Source organism: Mus pahari, chromosome 15, assembly GCF_900095145.1.
Source record: "Mus pahari chromosome 15, PAHARI_EIJ_v1.1, whole genome shotgun sequence".
NCBI lineage: Eukaryota > Metazoa > Chordata > Mammalia > Rodentia > Muridae > Mus > Mus pahari.
The window spans coordinates 65,121,875-65,137,842 of NC_034604.1; the positions used below are offsets into that span (position 1 = coordinate 65,121,875).

Sequence of the window (15,968 nt, forward strand, 5' to 3'; positions counted from 1 at the left end):
ATTTTTACGTGTTTCTCTCTACCTGATACATTGTATCACTGAAACAATTGTCCACTGTGTTTTATTCCCAAACTCAACATTCCTACATTAATCTGTTAATATATATATTATTAATTTGCAGGAGCAGTAGTACTCAGGTTTCATAGGAATGTAGATTGTGAGCTCTGTATGGAGAAATTAGACCATCACAAAAAAGCTTACTCCTGCTTTCTCCTTGACACTCAGATTTGGAGAAGATATTAAATGATATGAGAGAAAAGTTAGTAAACACGGTGGGGTGAACAGCAGAGGTGAACGCTTGCTTATGTATAGAATTAATGACTTGAATTTAATAGTAGAAAATTCTAGAGTAAATTAAAACAATAAAGCTATGAAAATTGCACTTTGGAGATGTGCTATCCAGGAAATGAATTTGATATTTTGTGATACCACATATACTGTTTTAAAAAGTCAGGATAAAACCTTGCAATTAGGTAATCACTTCCAAATCTTCCATTGGCAAAGAAAATCGCCATAAGATCATTATGTTCTAGGCCTATCGTAATGTTTATTTGGTTATATAATGATTGTTTCTCTTATTTGAGTAATCTTGATTTGAAGGTAAACTGTCAGGTGGACACATACTCACTTGATGAGTTTGTAATCCTCTTCTCAAAACTTTTTTTTTGTTTTATTCTCATCTCCTTCATCTTCACGTTTCTCTCTCTGACTGGATGGCCTTCGCACTTCAGGCTGATACATTTTAGGGATCACAAACTTGTAATTAACAGATATCTTAGAGTTACTAGTTCTTTGGGTGCTTTCTAAGCCACTCCAGCACTTTTTCTTCTGTTTCTTTTTTCCTTTTATTCCTCCATATATATATACATTTTTTGCAAAACAGGGCTTCTCTGTGTAGCTTTGGCTGTTCTGGAACTTACTTTGTAGACCAGGCTGGCCTAGAACTCAGAAATCTGCCTGCCTCTGTATCCCCAGTGATGGGATTAAAGGCGTGTGCCACCACCGCCAAGTAATTCAAAACAACATATTAAAACATTTAGCTCACATCAAATTTAATGATTGTGTATCCTTGGATCAATGCAGTTCTTTATGCAGCTGGTTTGTGGAGTACTCCAGAAGTAAGCTTTGAAGTGATTTTAGTAGTGCACTATCTCTAAAACATTAGTTTCAAAAAATATTTTTGCTGAATTATATTATATATTTTGATGAAATTTTTTTCTTTACTACCACCTCCTAAACCTGAATCTTCTATATACTCCCCTTCCAGTTGCAAAACTTCACCTGACGTTGTAAATTAAAATATTTGTATTTGCACATATTTATGTATCAATATGTGAACACACAGATATTTCTATTAATATAGTACATTTAATGTAACAGGTAATCATCAATTGTATCCATATTCCTACAAGTGACATTTTTCATTTTTTATAACTAAATAGAACTTCAGTATGTCTATTTAATATGTTTTCTTTCTTGTTGATGGTCACTTGGACTAATTAAATTACTCCATTATTGTGGACAATACTACAGTAAGTACAAATGGGCATATGTTTCTGTAGTTTGGTGACTTAGATTGCTGTGGGCAGATTCACAGGATAGTATAGTAAGCATAGAGTAGTTCTAATTCTAATTTTGTGAGAAATCATATTTATTTCAATGGTAGCACGACCAGTTTAAAATTCTTCCAACAATTTAGAAGTATTCCTTTATTCAGCATCATTTGCTATATTTTTATTAAAGCTAGGCATTATAAAATGGGTTAGATGAAATGCCAGTATAGTGTAGACACAGTTTTCATTATCTTCACAGATAGGAATATTGAGAATGTTATGTGTCCATTGGCTATCTGAAATTCATTTGTTAAGAAAAATGAGTTTATTTTGAGAGACCATTTATTGACTGAACTCTTGAGGAAAATTGTATTTAATATTATAAATTATTTATATATTCTAAATATTGGTCTCCTGACAGATATGTACATGAATATTCTGAACCATTCAGTAGTTTTCTTTGCAGGGCAGAACCTATTAATTCTACACAGGAACATATGTGCTTGGGGAGAACAATGCTTGCTTGCAGAGTTCTTTTTGGAAAATCTTTGCATATGTATATTTTTGTTGCATTTGCCTTGATTTTTTTTTCCCAGCAATTTGAGATTTTCAGATTTTATATCAAGGTCTTTATTTTTCTATACTGTAAGAGATATTGATCTAGTTTCATTTTCTTCATGTAAATATTTAATATTCTGAGTATCATTTGTTGAAGAGGCTATATTTTCTCTAATGCACATTTTTGACAAGGTTATCCAAAGCTAGATATCTCTCATTATGGCAATTTATTTCTAGGTTCTCTATTCTATCCCACTTTCTTTCTGTTTTTCTTCAAGTTCTATGCTATTTTTCCCTTTTCTCTATGGTTGAGCAATACAGATGCAGGGATAAAAGTGGAGCAAAGATTGAAGGAAAAGCCATCCAGTGACCAGCCCAACTTGGGACCCATCTCTTGGGTGGACACCAAGCCTGGACATTGTTACTAATGCTATGTTGTGCTTGCAGACAGGTGCATAGTATGACTATCTTATGAGAGGCTCTTCCAGCAGCTGACTGAGACAGATGCAGATACATACAGCCAACCATTGGACTGAGGTAAAGAACTCCTATGGAAGTTTTATGGGACGGAGTGAAGGAGCTGAAAGGAAGGGCAACCCCATGGAACAACACCAGTGTCAACTAACTGGGACCCCTTAGAACTCCCAGTGATTAAGTCAAAAACCATGGAGCATGCACAGGTTGGTTTGTGGCCTGGAGCACATTTGTAGCAGAGACCGGGTGTATTTGGTTAACAATATTACTTCAGATCTTCACTTGGATCTATTTTCTTGCAAAAGACATAACTGTAGTCAATTTTATAGTTAAAAACACATTCCACTATGTAGAAATACTGCACTTTATTGATCCATATTTTTTGTTGGACAACTAGATTGTTTCCATAAAAGTGATACTTTAAGTTGAGCTAGTAAATAGTCAGTGAGTATAAACATAATTGGGGGGGGGGAGTTATCTATTTGTTTGTTTGTTTGTTTGTTTGTTTTTTAAATTAGCAGACCAGGGATAACAGATAAGAGAATGGTGGTCCACTTGACATGGGGAAGACCCTGATTCCAATGCCCCCATGTTGGAATCACCATCAGTGAGTATATGGGAACATTCAAAGGTCAATAGGATTTCATAATGTTGATCACACAAGTATATGACAACTTAAATATTTTAATATTTAAAAAGGTAGAATTCCAAATAAGCTATGACAGAGAAGAATCCTATAGAAATAAGTAAACATTGAAGGGAATGGCAAGGGAGATTTACATCCTGACTGGAGAACAAAGTCAAGAAATCTTTTTTTCCCCCATTCACTACAGTGTTGACTTTTTACAGGTAGGTCACCAGCTAACCCCTGACTGCAACAACAACAAAACCACAAATATATGTTAAATGTCTTCTCTAAGCCCCGCAAAATGCCGTGGGATAAAAAAAAAAAAAAAAAGCTCAACATATAGAAGGCTTTTGTAATACTCATTCTGGAAAATGAAGCTCAAACAAGAAAGAAAATTCAAACATATAACTCTTCATCTCTCAATTTTATTCATATAAAGAGAGAATTATATGCTTTCATCTGCATAAAAGTTAGCAGGAGATTACTTGTGAATACAAATTGATTGCAGGAGTAGCATAGTGCTACTATTGCTTACAAGCTGGTTGTTGGAGCACAGAAGTACATAGCAGGATAGACATAAACAAATATTTGATCTGTGTTTCTGAAAATGAAAGGAAAAAGCCTCATATTGCTAGAAGCTACAGACACAGCCTTCTATAAAATCTATCCACAGACTTCTAAGGCCACCAAGATGCATGTAACATGGAATGGATCAGGTAAAACAAATGGATTTGGTTGTTTTCAATATATTTTTTTTTTCTAGATTCTAACCCCTCACCAGAATGATAACTTGTTGGAATATAAACAATTATGGCACCACAAAGACCACATATCCTTTTTCAAAGTACCCTTCTCTTTTAAGTTCAAAGTTTTAAACTGTCTTTCTGCTTCTCTGAATAAAATCTTGCCACAACAATTGTCACAAATCTGTTAACACTGCATCTAAAGGAAAAAAATTTTTTTTTGGTATCTTAATTCTAAAGATAATTAGAGATACAATGTGGCATAGTGAAAGAGGCCAGCCTTACTCCTCAAAGGCAGCTGCTTAACTTAATTTGGCCTCTGGTCCTTACAAGGCAGACCATTATGGGACAATTAATTTACCCTAAGTCTCATTTTTCATCTGATAGAAAAAGAAAAACATTCATAATTTGTGCTTTAATGATTTTTCATAAGTGTTATAGGGTAAATATTTATAACTTCTAAATTTGTATCTTATTATTTTTAAACTGTTTATTTATTTACATTTCAAATGTCCCATTTCCTAGTCTCCCTTCCACAACACCCCCCCGACACACACACACACACACACACACACACACACACACACACATCCCATCCCTACCCACTGCTGCCTCACCACTCTAGCATCCTCCTACCCTGGGACATCAAGTCTCCACAGGACCAACGGTCTCTCCTTCCATTGATGCCCTAGATAGGCAATCCTCTGCTACATAAGTCGCTGCAGTCATACTCTTTAGTTGGTGGTTTAGTCCCTGGGAAACCTGGGGAGGCCAATTAGTTGATAACGTTGTTCTTCCTACATGGTTGCAATCCTGTCAGCTCCTTTGATCCTTCACCTAACTCGTCCCCATGCTCCATCTGATGCTTAGGTGTGAGTATCTGCAACTGAATTAGTCAGGTGCTGGCAGAGCCTCTCAGAGGACAGTTATACCAGGCAATATGACAATATTTGCAGGAAAAATATTAGAAAAAGTATATATTATATATATAATAAAAATTATATATATATATATATATATATATATATATATATATATATATATAATATTTTTTTCAAAAAGGAGGCTATACTGATAGAATAGGTATGAAGAGTGAAGGTATTACTTACTTTCATTGCCCAATCTACACAGAACATACAAAGATGTCTATAGAGTACAGAGTGAGATGGCAGATATTTGTATTTTACTAACTAACCAACCAAAAATCAAAACAACCAAACAGACTGTTTTGTACATTTCTCTTAGTATTTTCAAACTTCAGAACTATGAGAAATAAATGTCTACACTTTAAGCCATTAATATCCTTGGTGTTTTGTTAGAATGAATTATTTGTGTGTGTATATGTGTCTGCATTTTTGTGTGTGTTTGCTGCTATCTATAATTGTTATCCATAATGTTAAACATAAATTATACTATTGGTTTTACCAGTAATGATAATCCTAAAACATCAAGTATGAAACAAAACTGATTATTTTAATTTCTTAACTTTATACACAAGAAACTACAGAATCAGCACTTGTGTAATAACTTTTTATGGCCATTTTGTATATTTGTGCCACATAATAAATATTCAATATTTGATGAAGCTTAAGTGAATGTCTGCATGGATCAAAATAATGGTACTGAAAAATGAGGTTTTTCTTCTGTGTTCTGCGTATCATTCTTTTCTATTTCTCTATGTGGAGATATGTTTTCATGCTTGCTTTCTGTTCCTGTTACTTTGGGTTTCTCAACCCTTTTAAGGGTCATAAATGTCCAGTTATTCCATTCAACTTTATTACAGTCATTCCAAAAATTCATTTAAATAATTTTCATCAGCTTCAATTTTACTGATATAGCTACTCGGGTTCATGAAATTGAAGTCACTTCCCTCACATTATGAACCCATAAATGGAAAGTCTACTTGGTATCCATGTCTTCCTGGCTGAGATTCTCATGTTTTCAGAATGCTTCACCTATTGCATTCATAGTCCAGAGATGATGATGGTGGTGGTGGTGGTGGTGGTGGTGGTGATGATGATGCAAGTTGATTTACTGTCTTTTTACTGCATTTATTTTATTAGCCATGGTTCATTCTTTCCGAATTGGTAAATATGAAAACTATGGTCTTTCAGATAACATTTTTAAATTATGTTCTATTCATAAGTTTTGAAAAAGTCTCTCATGAAAACAGAAAAGAAGTGCCTAGTAGTAACAGGTCAAGACTGTAAAAATGTTGCTTGTGGTCGTAACTGCAGACACAGCAAAATGGAAAACCACAGTCTGCTTGCTAAATGAGAAGTGTGTGTTTATTTCTGGATAATTCCTCCTCAGCATTTGTCTTCAACTATTAACATCTGGACACACACCTATAATTTTTTTCTGTGCTGGCTTTGTGTCACTTGTACGTAACCAGATGTAGGTTAGCAAAACTTTCTGTTTAATATCTCACTGTAGCATAGGACTATTTAAGCATGATTGATTGTGTTGACAAATGCTTTTTTGTTTTGATTTACTTTGTTTTTTCATTGTCTTGTTTGCTTGTGTGTTTTTTTTCTTTTTTCTTTTTTCTTTTTTTCTTTTTCTTTTTTTTTTTTTTTTTTTTTTTTTTTTTTTTTTTTTTTTTTTTTTTTTTTAGTCAAGGGCCTTGCCTGATGCCCTGAAATCATTTACTGTGTTGATGGATATTGCTAAGAAAATAATTTTGTTAGCAGAATTTTGGAGGACTGATATTAACCCTATTATACTACCTATTTTTAGGAAATTCATGTCTGTGGTATATTGCCAATGCATGTCAAGTTTGAAGACATATTTTTATCTTCTAAGGCAATGAAGGATGCAGTCATATCCAAGATGGAAGGATTGCTTAGAACAAATCATCTCCCAAAATGCTCCAGCAAGGATTTCAAAGTGAGCTACTGAGTTCTAGTACTGATTGCACCTGATACACCAAGTACTTCCTTCTGTGTTGCAGTCTGACCTCTCAGGTTTGCTCACTCTATTCATAATTATAGATAAGAAAAGGGGCTATGAATAGACATGACACATTCAACAGTGCCTTCATTTGTGATTTAGAAAGTCCGAGTAACACTCAGTTTGACTCTAACTCATACTCATAATGTGTATGGACAGCATGTGAGTCAGCTTTGCAACCATAAATAAGTTTCTCTTTAAAGACAGAGAGTTTGAAGACAGAAGTGATTGAGTGTGGTTCACAATGAAGTGGTGCATAAGAGTAGAGATTGCAGGATCCCTTTATGATTCATGTTTTTAGTGTGATAACATTTTCCTCAACAACGACAACAACAAAAATCCCATATATAAGAAAAAAAGATATTTTGTATTGCAATTAAAAGTTTCCCTAAAAAATCAACCACTTTAGAATAGAGCAATATTTCAAGAAAGTATTTTCATCTGTGCATGTAATTGTGTGTGTGTGTGTGTGTGTGTGTGTGTGTGTGAAAGTGTATATGTGCGGGTATTCATGCCATGGTATGACTTGGAGTTGGTCTTCTACTACTGTAGATTCCAGGGATAGAACTCATGTCATCAATCTTGGTGGCAAGTGCCTTTACCTGTTGAGCCATCTCTCTTGTTATGTGTATCTTCTTCAAACGCTACAGCAGAAATCATAGTATCTTTGGATGACATATAGTTTAATCCAGTTAGCAAAAAAAATTTTGAACTACAAAGTTTTTCAACTTCTCATTTGATGAAGACAACACACTTGCATTCAATTAAAATAGCTAGAAATCAAAATAAATGGCTCTTGTTCTTTATGAGAAAACTTTTAATGATGACTAAAGAGTTAAATAAGTTTTTGTATATTGATTCTAGAAATATAACAGATAAAAATTATTAAACTGGGATAGATATTAATGAACAGAAAATTATTTACACTAATTATTTGTAATGATACAATACTAGACAGTCTAACAAAGGACAAATATCCCAAAATTTTCAGACATTTTTATTCTATTCATATCTCCCATTTAGAGAACAGATTTTTTTCAAAGTACTATAGATATTAAAAATATAAAAAGTTATGCAAATGCTTACAGTGAATAAAAATTATCAAATATATAATAATGACTGTTATTTAACTTAATTAGGATGAATATGAATATATTAGTACTCAGTAAGGATTTACTATTATCCCATTAAACAAATGTATAGTAATTGTGTGCCAGCCTTGCAATGTTAATTTAGGTTAATTCTAGTTTTTCTATAATTACTATAATCTCCTCTATAAAAAAAGATGCTTTGGGCAATATGCTTACAATATTTGGAAGACAACTTTTAGCTTTTCGTCTGTTATTCAAACTGTATTGACTTTGTATGGAATAACCATCACTATATATTTAGCAGTGTAGTGACATGATTTTTGTTCTGCTTTGGTGAAAATCACTCTTCAGATCTGATAAAACCTTGACCTTCAACAGTTGCTCCTGTTCTTGTGGGGCCAAGGAAGAACATCAATTTATTTCAGGGACTTTATATTTTCTTCAGGGAAATAGGATGTCAAAATATTCAAAGTTAGGGATATGCAGATTAAAGTGTTTGAAGAATTGAGAGAGACATAGGATGGTAAAAAATAGTTTAAGGAGCAAGACCATCTGAGAAAAAGGGAGGAGGCAAGCTTGAAGTAACAAATATCCAAGAAATACTAAAGGTGCCACCATAGCTCAAATGAAGGGAAGAACACACATGAGCTCAAAGAGGCTGTTTGAAGAACCTCTGCATCTGCTCTCTGAGTGAGAAAACAATGAAAACCATTTGGGCACAAAATACGACACAGATTTAGATTGATCAGAATCTCCTTCCTCTGGCAGCTGAGGGACAGATAACTGCAGAACAAATGCAATGAAGTCTAGGAAAGCAGATAGAAGCTTCGAGCACATGAAGGATAATAGGCATTCGGGCACAGCAGAGGCTCTAGGTCTTCACCATCTTTTGAAGTTGCAGTCTTAGTATTAAACGGGAATCATGTTGTAACATGGGAGAGGTATTAAACCAGTTTCGTGCTTCCACTTGTCTGTTTGGCCTAAGCAATTTAAATAATGCCTTTGTACCGATAAGAGGAGAAACTCTCTGTAGGTGTATCACAACTGGGTTGCTTTGATGGGAAATGAATACTTTGAACAGAGCCAAGGGACTGCATGATATCAACTAGATATCTGAAAACCTGGCCATGTGATATAGCATTGTGTACAAAGGTTTTGTTAGGGAAACATGAGGAATAGACCAAAGAGCCTCACACCCATACCCATACCCTCACCCTCACCCACAACCCTACTCCCCTACCCACTCCCCCGCCCCCCACATCTAGCATAGAAGTGCACATCTATAACCTCATGGCTAGGAGAAAGTGGGAGATAGGCAAATCCCAGAACTAGTAGGTAGCCAGTCTAGACAAACTGAAGTACTGTATCCATTGCCTGCCTTTGTGATCCTTTCCTCTAACTGGGATGCATTGTCTAGGTACAATAGGAGAAGATGCACTTAGTCCTGATTACTATCCATGGTAGGCCTTTCCTTCTCTGAGGATAAAGGGATAGGGGCGATGGGATTAGGGCAGAGAGATAGAGAAACTGGGAGGAGAGGAGGGAGAGAAAACTGTGATGGGGAGGTAAAGTAGATAAATAAATAAATAAACAAACAAACACATTAAAAATAAGGAAGTAGTAATAAATAAAGAGACCCAGTGCCAACCTTCTCCATATGCCCATGCATATGCTGGTATACTCACATAAACATGCATCATAACATACATACACCACACACAAACCCACAGACAGACAGACAGAAAGACAGACACATAAGCACACATACATGCACCTACACACATTATGCAAAACAGTACTTATGATTGAAGCTTTCAGGAAAGTTCTGGTACAAAAAATAAATAATGTAAAATACATCAATACAAGATGCACACTAAAATGGAACCCAGAAGGACAACCATCTCAATTTTGAAAAGAAGTGAGGTAAGAATTACACAGTAGAAAACCAATCACACACTGTCCATCAAGGAAATCGGAGAGAAATTCAACCTGCTAATAATACTGAAATAACTGGAGAGTGAGGTACTCAGAAAAGATGAAGTATTTCATGAGGAAGGATTTCCAACTTTATCAAATATTACTAACAAGTTGATTGTGTTAAGGCTCAAAAACAAGTAGTCAGGCTCTTAGCAGGGACAGTAGTCAGTCTGATGCCATGAAACTTGAGACAGTATGTGTAAGACAGTATGTTAGAGAATTCTTCAAAATAAACCAGGGATAAATGATATGGGGAGAAAATAAGGCTTTAAGATCATATTTTAAAATATACAAGAATATTACAGAGCAGTTATTTGCCCATGGTTTGGCAGTGATCTAGCTGAAAGAGTTAGATGACCCGAGGAGAAAGGAAGAAGTAATGAGGGGATGATGTGCCAGGGAGCTTGACACTGCACAGCCATCACTTATGAGGGACACAAGTGCATATATGGAAGCAGCACCTGCTGGATACATTTGGTATTCCAGGTTTGTCTTCCTCTGATGTGACCTGTTTTTTCATTGTAAAGGGAAGCATTATCATCAACATCATCAGAGACTGAGGAGGATGTGGAGGAGAAAGAAGAAAAAGACCACGCCATGCAACAGTGTGGCTCATTGATCCTGATTCACTGATCAGTGTGTGGAAAAAGACATAATAGTAAAGAGAAGACAGACATCAAGGGAATGAGGCTATCCTTAGCTACATTCTACCCTCAGTGCTTGTAAGACTGCTGGATGAACAGCAGCTGGAGATAACTTGGGTTATACCTTGTCATCTCAGTTCTTGTATTATACTCTCCCTGAAGCCCAAGCCACCCACACATTTCTATTTTTGTAATGTATTATGTTCCCTGTTGACTTAAGCCAAACAGGGAGTATCCAGACCTAACTTCCCTGGGGATTCAACTCTTTATAACTCCAGTATAGAAGGTATCTTTAACAGTGAGTTCTCGGCTCCGTAAGCCCCTGTGTGAACACTCAGGTCTGTCATCATATTTTTAAGATTTCGTGTGGATTGCAGAGAAAGTCAGACTCAGAGCCGCGAGGTATTTTCTTAAAGACTCTGAATTTCCATCTCAACTGCCTAGACTGTCTTGAACTTCAGGTTATGTTTTTTTTTTTTTTTTCATTTTATTATTAGCTTTCTTCCTTGGCAGTCAACTTCTATGTTCGAAATACTGCCCAGAAAAAGAACCCAGTATATTCCCCAAAGACTGTACTCTGAATATCTTACAGCATTCTATGAGAACATGACCTTCTTCCTTAACACCTTAGCGTGAGTACTTTATTCTGATTCACTGTTTCAGAGAAATTCAAAACTATTGAATGAAAACAAATGAGATTTCCATATTTCTATCAGTATAATATCTGAGTATGTGTAATTACTCTTCAGATTCACAAGACACAAAGATTTCTGAACACCTACAGTTTTTTTTTTAAATCAAAGAAGTTGTAGATATAAATTTAACTTCCCTACAAAGCAGAAGCCATGAATTCAAAATGTTTGTCAAAACAAAAAATACTCCATATATCATGAGGCAAAAAGTGGATTAATAAATTCCTGTATCTGTGTATGGAGTAACCATTGACCCCAAAATTATCTTTTTTATAAGTGAAAATCTGTGTTTTCTCTTCATTCATTTAAATTTCTAACACTGTGCCCTGTAGTATTTATCCCAGAAAAATGGACCCTATAATTTATATCAAGAATAATTTTGCTTTGAATTAGAGTATTATATATAGTGCAATAATAATCCATAGCTATGGTTATACTTTTATACAATTGTAGATATCATGTGTGAAGCTGAAAGAATTGGAATACTTATCAAGGACAGTGTTAATCCTGACTACAAGACACAATATCAAAAAGGAAATTAAAGCAAGATAGCTCTCTTTTTTACCAAATAAGAACTATTCAGATACCCACAAATTCTAAAATCTTTATTAAGTGTCTATTATGTGTAAAAACTTCTTTATACTAAGTATATTAGTACAGTCTGAAAATATGTTGAGATATTAATGAAGACTAATAATTCCTTTTTTAAAAAAAGTCCCTCTTATTTTAGCAAGGTCACCCAAAGTTTTTTTTTTTTTGACTTTGTTTTATTTGGTGTGGAATGACAGTACAATAATCAGCAGAAAACCTATTATTTAGGAAGACAGAGTCTTTCTTGTATCATGTTTATGATATCAAAATCAAATTCTGGACTAGTTATTCCAATGTAGCTGAGGAATCCAAGAAAGAAATAAGGGAAGAGGTTCAGTTTATCAATATCAGAGATGATGTCCTTTCTGCCTTGTGAAAGGCAGAACCTGTGCTGTGAATATGCATATGAACTAACTTGCTGGATCACAGACTCTGATTCCAGGCTCATCAATATCCCGTGCTAAGTATAACGCAGTACACGGCAACCTTTGTTGAGACAGAGAACAAATAAGACTATAAAAAAAAGTGGGTTCACAAGAAAATTGATGAAACTACGAAAACATTATACTAAACAAAATAATCAAAGTTTTGAATGACAGATAATATATGCTTTCCTTCATATAAAGTTCTTGCCTACTAACTGTGAAATACAGATATCTTGGGGGTTGTGAATTCAAGAAAAGCCTGGATGTTACAAAGATACTTTTCTGATAGGAAGAAATCAAATGTGCATGAAATTCATGTATTAAAATCTATTATTTTCCAATAATATAATAATAATAATAATAATATGTTTATCAAAATAAATGGGTCCTCTCTGTACATTCTGCCTCACCCCACTGCTCATTAGTGGTGGGAAATTATTAGGAGGAAGGAAACCTAATGATAAGGTTGAATAACTTCTCTAATAAACTTCACTTTTGGCATATATGGTTTTGTTACTTGTAAGTTATATAGCTACAAAAATCATAAGGAAGGCAGAGAAGAGAAACTGACTTTAACTAATTGATAGAATATTGGCATATAAAGGTACATAATTTTAACGGAGTACATAAAAGCAGCCATTTCCAAGGTACACGAGGCTCATGAAGTAAGTATGAATGAGTTTTTCTAATAATTATTTTCATTCTAACTGTATCTGTTGAAGGACTTCAATAAGAATGGCTTTTAGGTTAGAAAAATATAGTATTTGTCAGTCAGAAGATACATCACCTTAACAGCTAATTGACATCAATACCAATGCAAATATACGGAGTCATTTTTGTCCAATGCAGAATCATTAGCATCCCTACACATTTATATGTGCCTCCTTTCTCAACCAAGTACTATTTTTTCCAATATTTATAAGGAGCCACAAGCTGGACTTTGAGAAGTATTATGGTGATCTTTGAGTATCAACTGGGTGGAGTTTAGAATCACCATAGAGACAAACATCTGGCTGTGGCTGTGACATAATTTCTAGTTTGAGCTGATTAATGTAAGAAGACTCTAACCTAAGTGTGGGCCCTAGTGTCAATGAGCTAAACCTGTAAAAGGAAGGTGACCACAAGCATGCACTGCTTCGTGCTTCCTGATTGCGTCTGCCTCTCACATAGGAGCCCGCAGGTCTTCCCCAACTGGAAACCACAGCAAATCCTTGTTTGCTGAGGTTGCTTTGTCAAGCATTTTGTCAAGGCAACAAGCAAAGGACACAATGCAGACACTTTAGTTAATTTGGTTATGAGCTGATTCTAAAAAGCAAAGATGCTTACATCTCCCTCTCTTACAACTAGAGGTCAAAAAGAAACGGGAGGGCATCTGACATATGGTCCCAGAAAAATAACCAATTTCCAATGCTTTATAATGTCTGATCAAAAGCTTATATAAGGAAAATGACTTTTGAAATTCATTTTCAGTATACTAATTTTCTTAAATTTTATATCATTGCTACCAGTTATATAGCATATAAGTTAGGTTATTCAATATATTTAAACAACATAAATATCTTGTGGAAATCTTTTTTTTTTTTTTAAATATTGAGACTTTTGTATGTGTTGGGAATGTTCAAACTAAAGTAAGATGAGAAATTAAAAGATGGCCTAGTCAGCCATCATTGGGAAGAGAGGCCCCTTGGTCTTGCAAACTTTATATACCCCAGTACAGGGGAACACCAGGGTCAAGAAGGGGGAGTGGGTTGGTAGGTGAGGGGGGGGGGGGAGGGTATAGGGAACTTTGGGGATAGCATTTAAAATGTAAATGAAGTAAATACCTAATAAAAATTGGAAAAAATATCAAAAAATTGAATAATTAAAAAATGACTAATAGGCTAAGAGGTTTTGAAATGCTAAGCCTAATTTGAAATGACTATATCGCAATTTTGAATTTCAGAAACTACCTCATATGATTGATAAGAGCATACTTATATTGTTTCCTATAAAAGCCTTAGAATACTATGCATACATAATTTTATGGGTCTAGAAAACCATTTGCATGAATTTTTTCTACTTAGAACCGATCAGCGGGGATAGGTAAGGCCATTGCCTTTTGTTATAGGGTCATCATTATTAGCCTGATATATATGTAGTTGAGGCATTTATTATAAGATCCATCTTAATAAAAGCAATGTAAATCCTAAAGTTGAAAAACCAAAACACAAAATAAAAACATTGTGCTACTGCTAATGGTTCCTAAGGCCCATTCTGCTCCGGGTAAGAGCACTTCCAATTACCTGTTATAGCGTTATTCATCTGAGCTGAACTCACTTGTGTGGGCAACATGAGCAATGTCTTTTCTATGAGGCTATTAACTTAGGCACACAGCATATTTTAGACTGGCTACCTGGGCCTTCTGGAAATTATATATTTGCTCTGCCATTAGCATGAAAATCCCTTTACTATCCCTTAATATTTCTTTATCAGTGTTGCCTGTAATCAGTTTCTAAGCTTTCATATTACTTTTACTGATGCTAAAGATCTTTCTTCTGAACTCTGAAAGTGCCTTACTGATATGAACCCGTATTTGCCTACTTGAAAATATTGCTTTCCTTTGGAGAGATTCTCAGAAATCATTACTTGAATTATGAGTCGAAACTATACACAAGCACTGTACTATCAGTAAGTCATATAAATTGGAGACTCTCAGGAAAGAGAGAGAGAAAGAGCAGAAAAATTATAAGAGAAGAGACAAAAAGGAATATGAAAAAGAATATTCAATGTGTAATATCTGAAACAGCAGCAATACCAATATTTGTGTGTGTTCTTGTACAATAGATGTGGTCCTTTCAAATGAACTCAAAGACCTAAGAGAGACATCTATGACTCTCTAGTTGCTGGCCATCTGCATGTGGATTGGCAGATACAACTTGACCACAGGTCTCTTGTTCATTCTCTGGACCTTGCGTCTTCCTCCATCAACCCTCAACCTCCCAACTTCAAATTACTCATATTTTTTCATGTGATAAATTGTAACAATATTTTCAGTGACAATGGAAACTATTTTGATTAATCGATTTCTGATTGGTTCACATTTGCACATTTCTGTCAGCACACTTTTGTAGAATTTATCAGGACTTTTTTTTTTTTTAAGTTGAGCATGTTTGAAGTAATATACTAGAGAATTCCATAAACATAAACAATAATCATACATCATACATAATCCCAAATGGTCATATTGTATAATGATTGAATCACACACTACAAGTATTTCTTAATTTAGACCATATCCTGGAATTGTTTGCTCAATTATCATGTCCTGTATAATTCTAAAATACTGCTGGATGACTAAAAAAATAACATTATACCAACAAATGCTACACATAACAAGCACTGTGAAGCACCTGTATGAATCCATGGACTTATAGCAGGAGTACACAACAGTAGTCCAATATATTAACTCATTTTTCCTCTGTTATTCCTTATTTCTCCCTGAATTTATCTAGCTAGTGAGGGAAATATTTATTACTTCCAAAATGTTCTCTTTTAGCTAAAAGAAAAGGTAAGGCCTTTGAAATCAAAAGGCTGAGCACTCTGGGGAATCTGGAAAATTAAACAAAGGCAAATATTGAGTAGAAGTTTTCACCTGGACTGA

The 15,968-nt window shown here is 34.7% G+C and overlaps 1 protein-coding gene across 1 annotated transcript in view; it reads right to left on the reverse strand.

Moving 5' to 3' along the window:
• Dcc (DCC netrin 1 receptor) overlaps positions 1–15,968 on the reverse strand; it is a 1,087,105-nt gene that overhangs the window by 440,580 nt on the left and 630,557 nt on the right. The gene's annotated exons all lie outside the window — the stretch shown is intronic.